Source organism: Chelonoidis abingdonii, chromosome 5 (genome assembly GCF_003597395.2).
Source record: "Chelonoidis abingdonii isolate Lonesome George chromosome 5, CheloAbing_2.0, whole genome shotgun sequence".
NCBI classification, from domain to species: domain Eukaryota; kingdom Metazoa; phylum Chordata; order Testudines; family Testudinidae; genus Chelonoidis; species Chelonoidis abingdonii.
In genome coordinates, this window is record NC_133773.1 from 43,482,407 (window position 1) to 43,499,330 (window position 16,924).

Genomic DNA, 16,924 nt, shown 5'->3' on the forward strand with positions numbered 1-16,924 from the left:
GTCGCCATTAGGCTTTCACGGAGAAGGAATGAGTGACATTTACCCAGAAATCACCTGCGCTGTTTTGGGCTGGCGGCATCGTCCAGATGCATTGGATCTCAACCCAAGCATATCCACCACTGGAACGGAGAGACGCAGGAATATAATGGGTAGGCTACCCACAGTGCAACGCTCCGAAATTGACGCTAGCCCGTACGGACGGCAACATCTCGCGCCAGAATCAATGTGGGGCTTAAAGTGTCTTGGCTGAGAGCGTGACACAGCAAACATCTTTTATACACCATATCGAAGTAGTCTTTCACACAAATAACGGGTATGTATCGGGGATAATCCCATAGTGAGACATACCCTCGACTCTCGCTTCCTGCGCCTTCTTGTCTCCCAGACTCGCTCACACTGTAGGAAGAGCATTGACTCAACTGGGACACTAACTGGGAGATATGCTATAATCCATAAGCGGTAGTTGCTACGAACCCCAGCACGATTAGGACTTTGGAAGCTCAGTTGCAGTTCCTGCCTCAATTGAGGCGAAATTGGGAGCCGCAATCTCTGTCAGGTGGGCACATTCTAGCAATATGAATGGCGTTTAAAAAAATAATGAACAACACCAGGATACCTGTCACGTTTGATCTGGTTTCGCCAGCTTTGAAGCAGGGGGTTGGACCTAATGGTCTCTCTGAAAGGTCCCCTCTTCGGAACAAACCTCGCCCGGGATTCTGCGATGATACCAAATTCGAACAGTTCTTAGGGCATATGTATTTAGACCTCTGTCTCATGAGGGTCATCCCATTCAAACCATATAACAACAGCGGGTGAATTCACTTAAAATTCCTTTAAACCTCTAATTTACCGGCTAAGGCAACAGCCTTGCGCCCATCCACGCTAAGAGGGTAGAATCAGTTGGCGCTATTCTATACCAATTGTCTCTTATCTAGATATCACTATTGGGTTGTTTTTTTTTTTTTTTTCAAATGTACCTACTTCCTCTTATAACTTAAGCTTGTGCAATTAGACTTTCTATGGTTTACATTTTTTAAAAACAATTTCTTCTCATTAGTAGCTTGTGTGGTACTTGTTGCGCGTTACCTTCTCATTCATGCAAATCCAATCAGTTTACTGGCAAGTACTTTTTTTATGGCCATTCTAGCCCCAAGTGTTGCCTATAAGGCCTAGTTTACACTTAAAGCTTATACCAGCACAGCAGCGTTGGTCAAGAGTGGGGGTGGGAGGAGAAGAAACACCCACCCCTAGTGACATTAGTATCGACAAAGCTCCCAGAGTAGATGCAGCCACGCTGACGGAAGAGGATTTCTGTCAGCATAAGTAACATTGTTCGGGAAGGTAGTGTTCCTACACCTGCAGAAAAACTCCTTTCTTTTGGCATAAGCTGTATCTACTCAAGGGACTCTGCCAGCATAGCTGTACTGGCATAGGCTCTCTAGGTAGATATAACCTAAGAGTTTGACTTCGATGAGAGAAGTAGCAGGCTCTGTATCCATACCAGTTTCTGTAGAGGATACCAGCAAAATGGGAAGACAAGGATAAAAGAAGTCAGTGGGACTCTTCATCAGTTTCAATACATTGGTTAGTGTGTGGTGGTAACTTGTGTTGAATACAGCTATATTTTAAAATCATTTACAAATAAATCCTTATTTTCTCCTGAAATTTCAAAAGTTGGCACATGGTACAAGGCTTCCCCATCAGTCTCCCTCTCAGTATATCATTTCTGCAACTAGAAAATGTGTAAACTTTCTAGAAATGTTAACAGTATCCTAGTAAATCATTAGAATCACCAACCTGCGTATTACAATAGATGTAGCAAAAATATGTCTTGGAAGAAAGACAAAATAACAAAACTACCCATTATAGAATTGTTAGTGTATTTAATGTTTAGAAACTCTACTTCAGCAAGAAGAAACTTTTGACGAATAAAGCACAGTAAGTTTTTAACCAGCCTTTTCAGTCTATGCCCTGAGGCTCTGATGTTTTCTGGATTCTTTTAGGGGGTAAATAACCCAACTTCTCTTACCTGCAGGGGAAAAAATTGCCCTGGGATAGCTTGCTGAAATACGTGTTATGACCTGCTGTTGTCATGTTATATTGGAGACATCTGTTTTTGGAGCTTTAAAAAGAACAGGGTGGGACACACAAATATTTCATTGTCAAATCTGAAGCAGATGGGAGGTAAAATATGTAGCTGAGTTCTCATAAAATTCATCTGAAATTAAACAATGTAGGAAACCAGACAAGGCACTTATTAGAAATAGCCTGTTTTCACAGGCTGATTTTGCACAGTAGGAATTTGCAAATGCATTAGAGATGCTAACGATTTGCAGCCTCTGGAGATCCATTTCCTGTACTATTACTAACCATACTGAAGGAAACACCTGTTTTTGTTGTCCCCCTCTTCTCTCAGTGAGTTTAATTGTTTTTCTCTATCTTGGCAGTACAAAATACTATGATACAATTTTTGTAAGGATTTTTTCCCTCTTTTCAAATTCTGTTTACAAATTGTCTTATTTGTTGACTCCATTTGAACAGAAAATGAGCCAGATCCAAGGAGCTTGGAGGCAGGTAACCTTTTCTGGTGCTGGGAGACATCTCTGTGGCAGAAATATATCTCCATAAACAGACATAGGAAATCATAAACTGTTAAGGTAGGTTTTTGAATAGTTAAAAATACACCTCTACCTCGATATAACGCTGTCCTTGGGAGCCAAAAAATCTTACCGCGTTATAGGTGAAACCGCATTATACTGGACTTGCTTTGATCCACCGGAGCACTGCTTTACTGCATTATATCCGAATTTGTGTTATATTGGGTTGCGTTATATTGGGGTAGAGGTGTAGTATCCACAAATGGAATAATACTTATTAAGTTTTTCCAACTAATCCTCACAATACAACTAATTAGTTTTCTCCCCAATTTATAGATGAGAAAATTCAGACAGAACGATTGATGTGACTAAGGCCAAAAAGCAAGAAGCACTATTAGAACCGGGATTAGAATTTAGAATTTCCTGCCTTCTGTCCCTTTGTTGAGACTATTAGACAATGCCTCACACAATATGATTGCCCAAATTAAGATGCATAGTACTGCAGTGTTACTGCATCTCACTGATTTGCACATTGCTAATCCAGAATCCCATAGTTTAATACACAATCTAGCATTCTCTCCCTACTGTGGTTCTTGATAATCGTTTAATATTACAGCAGAGTGCTGTAGAATGCTCCCTGTTAAGACTGCATTACCTTTACAAAATATACTAATGAACAAATGCAAGGGAAGTAGAGAGAAAAACAAAAAAAATAGGCACTGGAAGGATTGAGACTGAGTTTTAAATATATGTCCATAGGCACATTTGAAGGGGAGGAGCTAAATCTATAAATACATGAAGGGTGTAAACAACAAGGCTGGGGAGGAGTTACTGAGGACATTACAAGGGGTTATGAGTAGAATAATGAAATTAAATTAAGAAAAAGAAAACTTCTGCTGAAAAACATTTTTTTGACAGTGAGATCTTGTATGTTGTAGAACAGTCACATGAGAAAGTAGTGGCAGGTTATTTCTTGGCACATTTTAAACAAAACTGGAGAAATCACAAATTTATGTATAACAAGGGCACTGGCAGAGAGAAGGACTAGATGATATAATAGATGTTTTCCATCATTCCATGGTTCTGACTAACTCTAGGTTCCATTAGCTAGTTCTGTTTTTCTCTAATTTCTGTAAAATGGTGTTATGACTGTTTGCAGAAAAGACTACGACGTTAAGGTCAGGAACACAGTACTGGTCCAGATACAACAGTGAGCAAGGAATGTTTGGTTCCATTAATCCTTTCCCCTTTCAAAGCTTAAAACTCTTAACAGAGTGCGTAGCTGCAGAGAATTATGGGTCCTTGTTATTCCTTGGTATCCTGACTATGTAAAACCTAATTCTTCTGGCCGTTAGAGGTTGCCAACAGGAAATGGCTTGGTAATCAGACTTGAAAGTGATGAATGAACATGGCTCTGTGTAAATGCAGCACAGACACTCTGTTTGCTGAATTTAAGAAACCTATGTTCTTTGGAAATGTATTATTGTTTGTGTGAGTAAAATTTTAGGATTTTTGGGCAATAGACTTATTTGTTCCTTTTCTTGCTTTTCTGAAGCAAGAAAACTTTCCCCCCTTAGGTGCAAAATCTTATAACATAAGACATAAAGCATTGTAGGCTGGAGTGAAAGACACTATTAAATTCCTTTTAAAAAAAAATCAATGATGTGCATTATAAAATCAAAGGCTAAGATAGTTATTAGGTTAGCAGTTTTATTTGGGCAGGGGTGGGGTGATGAGGAGGAGACCGCGGTACTTCCTAAATAGCAGCCCCTCCAAGGAGTAATATAGCAATGATATTTGGGGGACATGTTCCCCCCCTCCTCCTCTGTGCATAAACTACATTAAAATGACTAAACCACAGTGGGAAGATAAATCTATAAATTTATAAGCCACAGTTTTCAAACCCTATATATTTCAATGGGAGCTTGGGTTGCTCAGCATCTATAAAACCATGCACTATTGAAATGCCAAAATATGGGTTTAGAATCCTAAATTTAGGCATCTAGGTTTGAAGGAATTCCTGGAGGAATAGAATCTTCTGTTTACAGGGTGTGGCATCTCTGGTTTAATAACAAGGGCTGTGTAAATCTTCTGTCTTTTTAGACCAAAATTGGCTGTCTTTCTGAAAGACATGCTTTAGCATAAACAAAATTAATGGGCTTGCAGAAGTCCCTGGGTGAAATCTATGGCCTGTATTATGCAAGAGATCAGCTCAAAATACTACCTTCTGGCCTTAAAATGTGTGAGCTGGATGTGCACAGGGCAAAGTGCCCTAAAATGGGTAAAAGGTTCCCAGCAGAGAAGTCTTCCTGTGTAGGGTGAATGTCCACTAGCGCACGGTTGCTGGAGATGGCACAGACCCCTTCATCTGCCCCCATGTCGCATTACTAGTGTAAAAGGATGGGAGGAAGCCTGGTAGTGGAGGGGAGGGGAGGTGTGGAAGAGCAGAGCTCAATTACACTTGAACTTCTGCTGTTGTAAGGGATTTTCTGTCAGCAGCGTAAGTTGCAGCAGGACCTCTCTTGCTTTAGCTTACCCTGGGAGTGGGTAGCTCTGAATCGGGAGAACCTCAACTGATTCACTGTCACTGCCATACTCCAGCACATCTGAGCTGCATTCGGATGCTGTGGAAAATCAGGGCCTTTGAATTTCTGGCTGTTAGCTTCAATTTAGAAAGAGTGACTGGAGAAATAGGTTGGCTCCTCTGAACCAGATTTCTAGCAGAACGAAGGTTCCAGGCCTAATGAGGATTTGTAAAGGGCTAAAGGTTTTTTGTTTTTGTTTTTAAATAACTTCAGAAAACAGGGCAAGAGTTTACTTTGGAATAGCAATATTTACAAGCTGCACTGTCCACATGCTGTTTAAATTTAATGAATGTCTGACACCTCTATATACTCTGTAAAGTTAACTGCTAAAGACTCTTGTCTAGCATAAATACTCTATCATGTATGCCATGTCTTAAATAGTTTTAAATACTCTATCTGTAAATTTCACTTCTAATTTTAGCAGACTGCATACTTTTAATTTTGTAATTTGAGCTCCCCTTTCTCTTGAAGGCAATAGGAGTATTATTGACATGAGTGGATCAGACTCCTAGGCCCTGACCCGATAATCATTTAGCCCATGAGTAGTTAACTGACTTCAGTGGGACTACTCACATGTGAAAGTTAAGCATGTGATTTAGTGCTTGCAGGTTCAGGGCCTTAGTTCTTATAAATGTATTTCTTTTGGAAGAAAAAGGAGACCTAATTGTATTTAGAACCAATTAAATATTTTAGACTTAGTTTATAATCCAGCTGGAAGTACATTGGCATTGTATTTAAATATTGATATAATGCATGGCTCTAAAAGTGAAATCCAGACTCGTTATTCACATTCTAGTCTGTAATACTTCCAGATTAAACTTTAGTTGCTTCCATGGTAGACATGATTGATTACAGTTTTCAACTTGATTAACTTTCAGGAATGCACAGAAGGAGAAATGCTGAGGAAACGGAATGAAAGGAAATGGAAAATGTACTATGCATCAGGTTTCTTCTTTTAAGACAGCTGCAGTGCAGACAGAATAACAGAATTCCAGGTGTTAGCATCTTCCTGTTGTGCCTAGGCATTTGCAGCACAGATGGGAGAACAAGGTTTATAGCCTCCCCTCAATACACATGCAACTACCGTCAGGAGTAGACAAGGAGATATAAATGGTCTTTGTCATATCTTTTGGCCAATCACCTAAATAATTATGAATTCAGTGTGTATGTGTTTGGGGTTGATCCGTTGGACGGAGGTCTGTGGGTATCCTCTTGCAGGAAATTCTAACTATTTGATGTAGTTGGGATCATTTCAAAGGTAAAAACTTTGCTCTGCAGGAATCAGCTATTGCCTTTGTGTATACAACTCCAAAGTAATTCTTAAAAAGGATAGTTTCTGTAAGTGTGCATGTGTATATACAGTGCTATGTACACAGAGACATAATGGGTTTTATATTTTAATGTAACTTTTAGAATTAAACTTTTTTCCGTACATGGTGTTCTTTCCCTTACCTTTCCCTCTGTCTGTCTTGTATTCCCTGGCAATTCTCCTCCCTGTTCCTAATCTCCCTTTCCTTCCTCATACTGTCATGTTACTTTCCCTTTCTGATCTGTTCTCTGTCCTTCCCTTTTCTTTTTCTGCCCTCAGCCCCTTAGAATGAATGTTTTGTCTCTTCTCATGTACTTTCTCCTTCTCCCCAAACATATCATCTTGAGCCATACCCACTCCTCTTTCACATGCATATTTGTCCGTTAAGCACCACCTCACTTCACTAGCTTTCTTCCCAATCACACACCACTGCAATCCACTCTTTTCCCCATACCACACTTGGTGAACTGCTCCCCGCCAAGACACAAACACACCCCAATCCAGTCTGTTTTCTCCCTCCCTGCAAAATGCATTTGGTATGTTTCCCTCTGCTCTGCTCCCAGCAAAATCAATTCTGTATATGTCTCTTATTTCTTCACTCATTGTTCTTTATAATATCTCTTGTGGTTGAGCTGAGGTGGGGAGAAAGGTCCAGGCTGAGAGAGGAGTGCTGGGAGAAATCTGGTTCCCAGATCTCTCTGGGGCATAGGAAGGCTGTAGGGAGCACGGTAGTCTTCTCCAGGCCACGGAAACAAGAGGCAAAATTGTTCACAGTCTCTGAGAGAGAGCAAGCAAGCATAGGCAAGACAGCTTCTGTCCAGGAATAGAAGGAGTGAGTGACTGCCAGGTGCTCTTTCCACTTTCCCTTCCCCACATTGGGGTGGGGGGCGCAGGAGAGAGCGAGTGCTTGCAGGGCTCTTATGCTATTTCTCACTAGGAGGAGAATGGATGGAGGGAAGTTTAGCAGCCCATAATGAGAGGGAGCTCTGCCTGCTCGAATCTGAGAGCAGACTGAGCCAGTGGAGAACAGCTCACAGGACCCATTCTGTATCAGCTCATTGAGCAGCGTGGGCCTGCGCAGTTGGGAGAACTCTCAGAAATTGAAACACAACACTGAATGAGGGAGGGTGTAACTCTGACTTCCCTTTCCTTAGTAAGTTAAATTCTGAAGAGTAACAAGCATTTTTGCAAGGCCTTTTTATTTTTCATGATTGTATCCTTCTACAACCCCGTTTCAGACAGACTCTATTGCATGGTTTCCTTCCTCTTTTCCTGCCTAACTCCTCCAAGTAACTGATGAGAGGTTGGCATAAATGGAGAAGATGCATATGTACACAGATATTCATGCAGCCTAAAATTTAACCCGAGTCATGGATTACATGACTTGCCCAGGTTCTCCTTTTGAATGGTCTGCAGTCGTGGGAGAGGGGGAGGACAAGGATGCATTACGATGGGTACTGCCTGAGTATAGTTGGGTGGAAAACATATGGCAAGTAGTGTCCAAACATAGGGTGCAGTGGGTGAGCAGGAAAAGGGTTAGAGTTATGATCCTCTGTAGCTTTGTGTCATCACCACTACAGCCAAAGCAATTCCCTACTTTTTAAGGAAGATTTCTTATTTTAACACTTATCATACACTATTTTTTGATTGGCCAAAATTTGAAATAGCTTAACTTGCAATTAACTTTACAAACTATCGGTTTTAGATTTTTCTATAAAGTCCATCACATTAATATATAAACAGTGGTTTGACTTCACTGTTTGCCTCATTGACAAACTTGAGTGGAGTTGTGCCTGCATGTGCCAGATACGAATTTGGCTCAATATTTCTAAAAGATAATGAGTGTTTCAGTAATAATTACACACATTTTTGCTACCCATCTGCTTTGTGGGATACCTGGTCTGCTCTGTGTGTGTGTATCGGGGTCACTTAACATCTCTGTAGCACAGTTTCCCCATTTCTAAAATGGTAGTAATGTTACCTTGAAGGGATAATGACTGGATGCATGTAAATTATGTTGAAATCCTTGAATGAAAGGTGCTACAGGGAACAGAAGTGTCAGTTATAACCATACTGTAATGCTTGCATGAATGTGATGACCTGTGTTTGCAAGGCCAGTAATTTTTACTCAAGACCTGGAGATGTTTCTTAAAGTCATATCAATGTTTAAGAAAAAAGGCTCAACTGTAAAATAAGGCTCTTATTCATTTTAAAAGCCATTTTTCTTGGCAAATACCTTCATTTTCATTGTGAAAAATTACTGTTCTCTGGGAAGATATTGCCATTATTACTTATTTATTATTAACTGCTAATGCTATTGGAGTAGAATTTTCTTTTGATACTGTGGAAAACATGGAACTATCAAAGCCATATTTCATCAGAATTTGTGAGGGAAGGAAATAAAACAGTGTGACAGTTAATTATGATCATGGCAGTTGGACTGAAAAGACTGACTTGGCAGATGCTTCTTGCTGACAGTTTACCCCTACAAAGCCCTGACAGAAATGTCAGACCCAATAAAATCTTTCAGACTATGTGAGTGGAGTGATTTTTGTGTGGGAGTGTTCTGTCAGGGGGCTTTGGTATTTCTGGAACCCTTTACTTATAGAGAAGTTCAGAATCCTGATCTGCTTGAGCAGATATAAATTTTTTGATACCATCTATTTTGTTATGTCAATGAGTTTCACATTTGTTTCAATGTTAAATTATTTCCTTTTATAGTTTCTGGAAATGACAGAATCTCAAATTACTACTTTTACTGGAAGATTTTTAAAGCTCGTACCTTTCGATTTTTATTATAACTTTTTTGGTTAAAAAAAACAACAACTAGACCTTTATGTAGGTCTTGTCTAATATTATATGGTACATACAATGGGCCACATTGTCTCCCTCCCACCCCCACCATGAAAAACTGTGGGAAACTTTTTCCATAGAAATCTCAGTGATGATTCCCATGTAGAGATTACTCCTCAGCATGCTATTGGGTGGAGGGATTCATATGGTGAAGCTGTGGGGTCTGTCCCCTAACCTGTTTATCTCCATGAGTTCAGGGTCATCTGTGCTGAGATGCTACCCTTGCCCATAGCAGCCCTCTCCAACTTCTCCCTGGCTTCCCAGCAGTGCAGTCCCAGTGGATCTACCTGAGAGTGACCAAAGCATTACATTCTCCTTGAAATCCATCATAGTCAGTGTTCAAAACCTAGCATGGTCAGGTTACCAGTTGATACTTCACAGCAAGATAAGTTGAATTCCATGTTTTACTGTGAGACTTCAGTGCCCTGCTTGCTCTGCATAAACATTAAGTTCCATGGTACATCTTGTCAGAGTAGGGGGTTCTCCTGGAGTGCCCTTACACTGTTCTGCAATATCCTGAGTGTCCATTGGGTTGCCACCCTTCTCTCCTTCCAAAAGGCTGACTTTGTGATGCTCCATACTTATTTGGCCAAACCCTGCTCAGTTTACCCCTATTATCTTCAATAGGACTATTCATGTGAACAAAGCAAGAAGGACTGGCCCATGGTTTGTGAATTCAGATTAGTCTCTTAAACCTCATTTGATTTGTCAGAGAGGTGTCATCTGTGGGTCTGAGCACAGATCCAAGACCAGGAACTGCTGATTTCTAATCTCCGTTCTGACACAGACACTTCTGTATCTTGGGCAAGTCACTTAAATTCTCCTACCACCTGTAAAATGGGCACAGAAATATGTATCTACCTCGTGGTTTTGTTATGAGGGTTAATTTGTTAATGTTTGTATGGAATTCTTATAAATGCTAGGTGGTGGTATTTATTTTGGTATTACTTAACCATTGTTTTTTTTTCTTTTCAGATTTACTTTTTTGTCATGTGAGTGGTGTTAAGCTTTCTATTATCAGCCTACTGCACATATAATTTACTGTGACCCTAAATCTGTTTTCTTTGAAGTCAGTTGCAGCACTGTCTTCTGTGGGAGCAGCATTGGCCCTTAGAATGCAGACTAGTAAGCAGTCATTGTTCAGTCATTTTTCTGGATAGTTGAACAGCAGAGTCGCTGTTGCTGAAAGCAGTTAAGCATGGTATAGTCCCTCTTACTGATTTAAAAATATGTAGTAGAGTTCGGCCTTCAAGTTATGTGGAAGCTTCAGGATACTGTATTTAAACCAGATAAGAGGAAACAGGAACTTCATCATTCTTAGAGGTATCTTCTTTAGGTGCTTTAAAGCATGATTTTGAGGCAATAAGTAGGTTCTTGGCTTGATTTTTAAGCAGTTAATCCAAAAGACACTGGTGAAGCTTTCTTTTGATTTCTTAGAATTTACTTTCATTGAGCAATCCTTGTCTTCCACCTTCTTATCTACTACGCTACAGTCCTGATTCTGCACTTGACTTTGTTCAGGGCTCCTGCACCAAGCCCCATTGAAGTCGACAGAGTTCTGTGCAGGCAAAGTGCTGAACCTGATCAATTTCAGGATCAGGGCTTCAGTAAGTTTGAGTCAAAATGATACATGCTGTAGTCTGCAAAACTACTCATTTTTACATCAATCCTGCAAACACCTCTAGGACTAAGGGTCTGTCTGTGTTTTCATTATGAATACTTGTTTGCAAATTTCATTCATGAGCTGAATCTTTAACATCTCATTTTGCGGGGATATTTCTTTTTGAATTTAAAAAAATCTGTTCAGCTTTAAGTTTAAGAAGTGAAAAAATAAATAGCAGATGATTATCTCAAAAATGGCTTCCTTTTTTAAAAACTAGTTATTTAGCCTTGAAGGTGAATGTCTGTTTATTTGAGAGGGAGATAAATAATAAGCATATCACATACACAGTGTAATGCCAAATGTCCATGATGCTGTACAATGGGCTAGATGTGCCAAACAAGTACAGCCTGCAATGTCTTGGCAGTGGTGCTGATGGGGAAATGTTGGTGTCTGCAACCTTCTTTTTCCCCAAAGGTAGTGCTTATAAATATAACAGGGATGTTAAATTTATTTTAAACCATGGTTTTGGGCATCACTTGCACATACCCTATCACATAAAGTAAACTCCTCAGCTTGAGGTTCATCTCACTTATCTGATGCTGGGTATGGAGCCCTACCATCCCAAATGCATTTCTTTCCTTCCCACCTTCACGCAAGCAGCCACTCCTACAGCTCTTTCTTTGGGCATCTGTGCAAAGATGGCCACATGCAACACCCATTGAAATCAGACTCCCACTAATTTACACGGGCATTGAATGAGACTCCAGGAGCTGGGAAGAGGAAGATGAATGGAGGTTAACCCCTTGTTTGTCATGGTACCAGTAGTGCCAGTACACCCTGTCACAGAATCCCATATGTTGAGTAGCATATGTGCTGCTTTGGTTGTCAATCAGATAGCAGTGGTTAATTTTAAGACCTTGATGCAATATAAAATACTTCTGTATTCTAGGAATCTCTCACTTCAGAATGTACATAGAAATGGATCTTTCACTACTACTATTGAGGCCTAGAGTCTATCTGCCTGTCTTATACTAAATAGTGCCATTAATATATAAATACACCTCTATCCCACTATAACCCTACCTGATATAACACGGGTTCATGTATGGTGCGGTCGCAGTGGGGCTCCGGCGGTGCTTTAAAGGGTTCGGGGCTCCGGCTGCTGTGGGGAGCCCCGGGCCCTTTAAATCCCACTGGAGCCCTGCTGCCGCTATCCCGTGGGTGCAGCAGCGGTTCTCCACCAGTGATTTAAAGTGCCATGGCTCCCTGCAGTGGCTGGAGCCTGGGGCTCTTTAAATCACCGCCAGAGCCCTGCTGTCTCTACCCTGATATAACAGGGTTTCAGCTATAATGCGGTGTAGAAAGTGAGTTGAATTTTTGATGAAAAAATTAATCCATACACAGAGAGAATGACACGCAAACTGATAGTAATGCTTAATACTTAGCTACTGCTTTACATTTTTCAGAGCACTGTACAAACATTAATCCTATTTCATATATTTAAAAAGAACTGTCATTTTATTTTCCCAACATTACAAATGATTTAAAATTCTCAGGCAGTAATGAAGCTGCCAGATTTCTCTTACCCCCTTTTTTAGTTTGGAGTTCTGGGAATTTGTGGTGAGGGTAAGGCACGCGTACACTCTTTCAAACTCTTAATTTTGACTGCCTTCATTCTCAATCAGTTTGTTGACAGGAAATGAGTCTGTACCAGTACGTGCCTTTTGAGGACTGTTTGTGTAGCTGTGATGATGAAATCAATGTGTGGAAGTCTAGTGGGGGTGGGGGTGCAGTCTGCTTGACTGGCCGTTGGTTTTGGCAATGTGTAAGTAGGATTGGAAGGCTAATCATAATTCTTTTTCTGACTACCGCCATGTATCAGAAGTCCAGGCAGCCTTAATGAGCATTGCCTGCATTAATTTGAAACCCTTGCTGGGAAATCATGGGAAAATGGAAAAATGCATACTTGTATGTCACCCTTCAGATTAACGGTTTAAGCAGCACTGGAGCTCCTCGGAGCACATGGTGATGACGCAGTTCTGGAGCAGCTGGTGAAGAAATCTCTAGCTATAAATGTATGCCTGTCTGCATTTTTATAGGATATCCTGTTAAGCCAAAAGAGTTTATTTAGTGTAGAATACAGGCTAAATATGGTGCGCAATATGACTAACTAGTTCAATGAGTAAGTACACGCAAATTCAGGGCAGTTGTCTGTGTATCAGGCATTTTACTTTCAGACATTTTATTAATTTTTTTCAGCCACCTGTCTTTACCATACAATATTTTTCTTCTGCCTGTAGCATATTCCCTATCTGATGCCAAATAATAATAAAAGACCACATTTCTTCATTGGGATTTGCTGTCTTGGGCTGTTGGTCTGGTACCAAATATCATTGCCTTCAGTGGAGTTCTGCATGGAGGTAGGAGTTCATGCTGTTGGATTAGCGTACAGCAGGCCTGCACAACTTGTAAAGTGTCGAGGGCCATATTACTCCAAAGAAAACAGCTGAGGGCCAACCCCCACTCGGCCTCACCGAAACACCCCACAGCATAGTCCAGCCCCCTCCCCCCTGAAACACATCCCCCACCTCAGTGTGGCCTGGCCCTGCGGAACGCCCCCCCTCCCCCATCCTCCTGTGCCACCCGCCCTGCAGAAACAAACCCTCCTTCTCCAGTGCCGCCCCGCTGAAACAGTTGTGGGCCGAAAAGGAAGGTGTGTGTGTGGGGAAAAGATACTTTATTAAGAATTTGTCAATTAAAGCAAACAATTTTTTTAATGATTTTATTTTTTTTTAAGAATCATCCCCCCCATGAAATAAGGGGAGGGGAAAAGGGGGACAGTTTGAAGGGATTTTCTGGGGCTGTGAACTAAGGGGAGGGGAATGGAGGGCAATGTGAAGGTATTGGATGTGACTGTCCAGCACACAAACACAGGGACTGCAGGGAGCTGGGGTGTGGGTGGGGGAGGTCCCTGGACTAGGGAAGTGGGCAGCAGTCGGGGCAGGGCAGGTGACACACCCACCCACCCCCTCCCCTGGGGATTTCCTGGCTACCCACAGTTCAATCCCCTCCCCCCCCCCCATCACTACAGAGACTGCCCTGGGACCAACCAGCGCAGTAGCCGCCCTGCCCCCAACTGAAGGGGGGGTTGGGGAGGGTCTCAGCCCAGTCCCCCCCAAGCTGCGGCTCGAGCCCAGGCAGGGCACCCCTTCCCTTGCTCGGCACTTATTGGCTCTGCCTCGTGCCCAGCGCTTCCCACTTCAGCGGGCCCCAGAAGTGATGCACCCACTGTATGCCAGGTGGGGGGGGAGTGGGAGATGGAGGCGCCTGGTTTTGGCTGTTAGGGAGGTTGGAGCGCAGCGCGTGTGGGGCTGTGAGGCAGCCATACACACACACACACTCACACACACCCCCGGGCAGGGGGTGACCCCAGCAGCCCCACCCCGTCGCTTGCCCACGGGCCGCATGTTGTGCAGGCCTGGTGTACGGTATTGTGGGAGTGGGGAGAGTATGTTCTTAAGCCTTATGTACACATAGTGTGTAGTTTGTAATTTAACTTTTCTTTTCACTCTTTGAAAACATTTGGGGATTTTGCCATCAATGAGATTAATTTAGATGCAGTTCAGTAACTTTCCAAGTCCACCCTATCCATAATTTTTATACTTGGGATAAACATTGTCTCCATGCTGAGACTTGCAACATAGATGTTCATATCAGGAGGGATACAATGTGCCCCACCCGCCAAAATAAACACTTATTCCTGCTATTTTTTAAACCTCCAAAATTGGCCCCCTCTCCAGGTGACTTCTGGTTTCAGAGCATTTTCAGGTGCAGTTTTCATTTAGACCCTGATCTTAGAGACTTTCATGCCTAATTGTAAGTCTCTGAGTAAACCCAAGGGTGAGGTGTTAAGCCCATATATAAGTCTTTTCAGGCTGTGGGGCTTTATTATTAAGATCAGTTTATTTTACAAAAAGTGACGCTAATGTATTTTAAAGATCTATTTCCTATGAAAAGTATTTACTAACCTTCTGCAAACAACTGTAGTATTTTATCACATTCCGCTCCTTTTAAATTGATAGGGCTGTGACCTCTGGATCTGTTAGAAATTCACTCATTTCGCTGAGGAATTTTTAACACTGCTGCAGCACAACAAAAAAGCTGACTAACAAACAAAGTCCCTTCTCTAATATTTCGTAACAATCCCCTTGGCCCAACCCATTATTGTGTTAGGCAACATTTATTAAACCAGGAAGGAGATGTCTTCCAGATTCTGAATATCAACAATAAGTTAAAAATCTATTTTTCCCTTGAAAATTATAGGAACAGCAATAGCAATAACTATTATGTGAGTTATGATTTCTCTGACTCTAAAGGATTTGTCAAGTACTGTTCTCAAATGTATATTGCATCAGCAGTGGTGACGCATTAGTACGCATGCAGCATAAGGTTGCAAAAAAATAAGGACATGCAGAAATTAAAAGTTTTATTGTATCTTAAAATCTGGTATGACTTTTTTCATGTTAGATTACATTATGGCCAACAAATATTATTTATTTGTGTGTGTGTGCGTGCGCGCACGTGCACACAATCTCATTATTTTAAATATTTTTTTTAAATTGTTGTAATGATAAGGCTCCTTTAGCGATATAAGTGGTGATGGGGACAAAAGAGATACTTACCAAAGAAAGGGGGATAAAATGAGCATCACTAGGAAGGTATTAAAATAATGGAGAATAACATTTTTAAAAATATATTGAAAACTGTCCCTTTAAGTACAGGGAGATGAAGTGGCATGAAATTATGAAGAAATGTGAGTAGTCTGTAGGGAGCAATCCTGTTATGGAAAGGGGGCTGATCCTGGATGATTTACTGTGTCTTTTACATCCTTGGTGGGCAAATCTTATTTGATGACAGTCTGAGTTTTACCCTGTGCAAGAAGCAGGCCTTAATTCTATGATTTAAATTCTGTTATTTGGGGTCAGTAAAATTTTAGTCTTAACACTGTTTGGCTTTACTCTCCACCCTTTCCTCCCCCACCTGTTTAAACTTCTCAACTCTACTTGCAGAAGTTGTTCAGCAGAGGGAGCTTTTGGAATAAGCTGCTGGTTTGTCTTTGCCTTCAGGAGACCCAGTATTTTGGCTTAGCTCAATAGAAAATCTCAGAAAATCAAGAGTTCAGCGTCTGGTCCCAAGCATATGAATTTGTAGGCACAGCTTTGCTTCCGTTCAGACATATTAGGGATTTTTAAAAGCACATTTTAATAATAACTGAACCTTTATTCTGATTTTGTTTCGGATACTATTATAGATGCTGACTTTTCCATTTCTTTTCTTTCAGGAGAGAACTGGCACTTGTTTAGTTTACTTCTTATATCTCTCATTGTATTATATTTTCATTATATGCAAAGATGATCTGTTGGCTTTGATATTAAGCTTCTTCCTTCTTTCTCTCTCACTCACACTTACACACACAAAATGTGTATATATTTATATATGGCCCTAATGTTTCCTAGGTTTTACATCTTAGTATTTTTTGATAAAACAACATGCCCCTAGTTCTTATAACATTTTTGAAATAAAGTATATTTCATGCTGAATTAATAATTTTACCTAGTATTGATGATGTCTTCAGACCAAAGCATAACATTTCAGAAAGGTTTTGTAAGTGGGATTTAAGTAACCATGCAGTTTGTTCCTTTACTTTGCAACATCTTTCTCTTCTATGTACATACATTTACTTGGGCAGAAGGCAGTTCGCTGATTGTACTATGAGTTAACCCAAGTGTATTGTAGTTAGCTTAAAAAAATTAGAAGCTGTAAAGAAAATACCAAATTACTTTTTTCTTAACATTTCTTTCATGTGTATTTAAGAGTTTTGCCATTGATTTTAGTGTGACTAGAATCAGTTCCCAAACTTCTTCAAATCCATAAAATATTTTATGCCTCTGTTTTGGGGTTTAATGTGTTTGGGATT

At 40.8% G+C, this 16,924-nt stretch overlaps 1 protein-coding gene across 4 annotated transcripts in view; it reads left to right on the forward strand.

The window, feature by feature from the left end:
* The window catches only part of AFG2A (AAA ATPase AFG2A), a 314,503-nt gene that overhangs the window by 78,906 nt on the left and 218,673 nt on the right, over positions 1-16,924 (forward strand). The gene's annotated exons all lie outside the window — the stretch shown is intronic.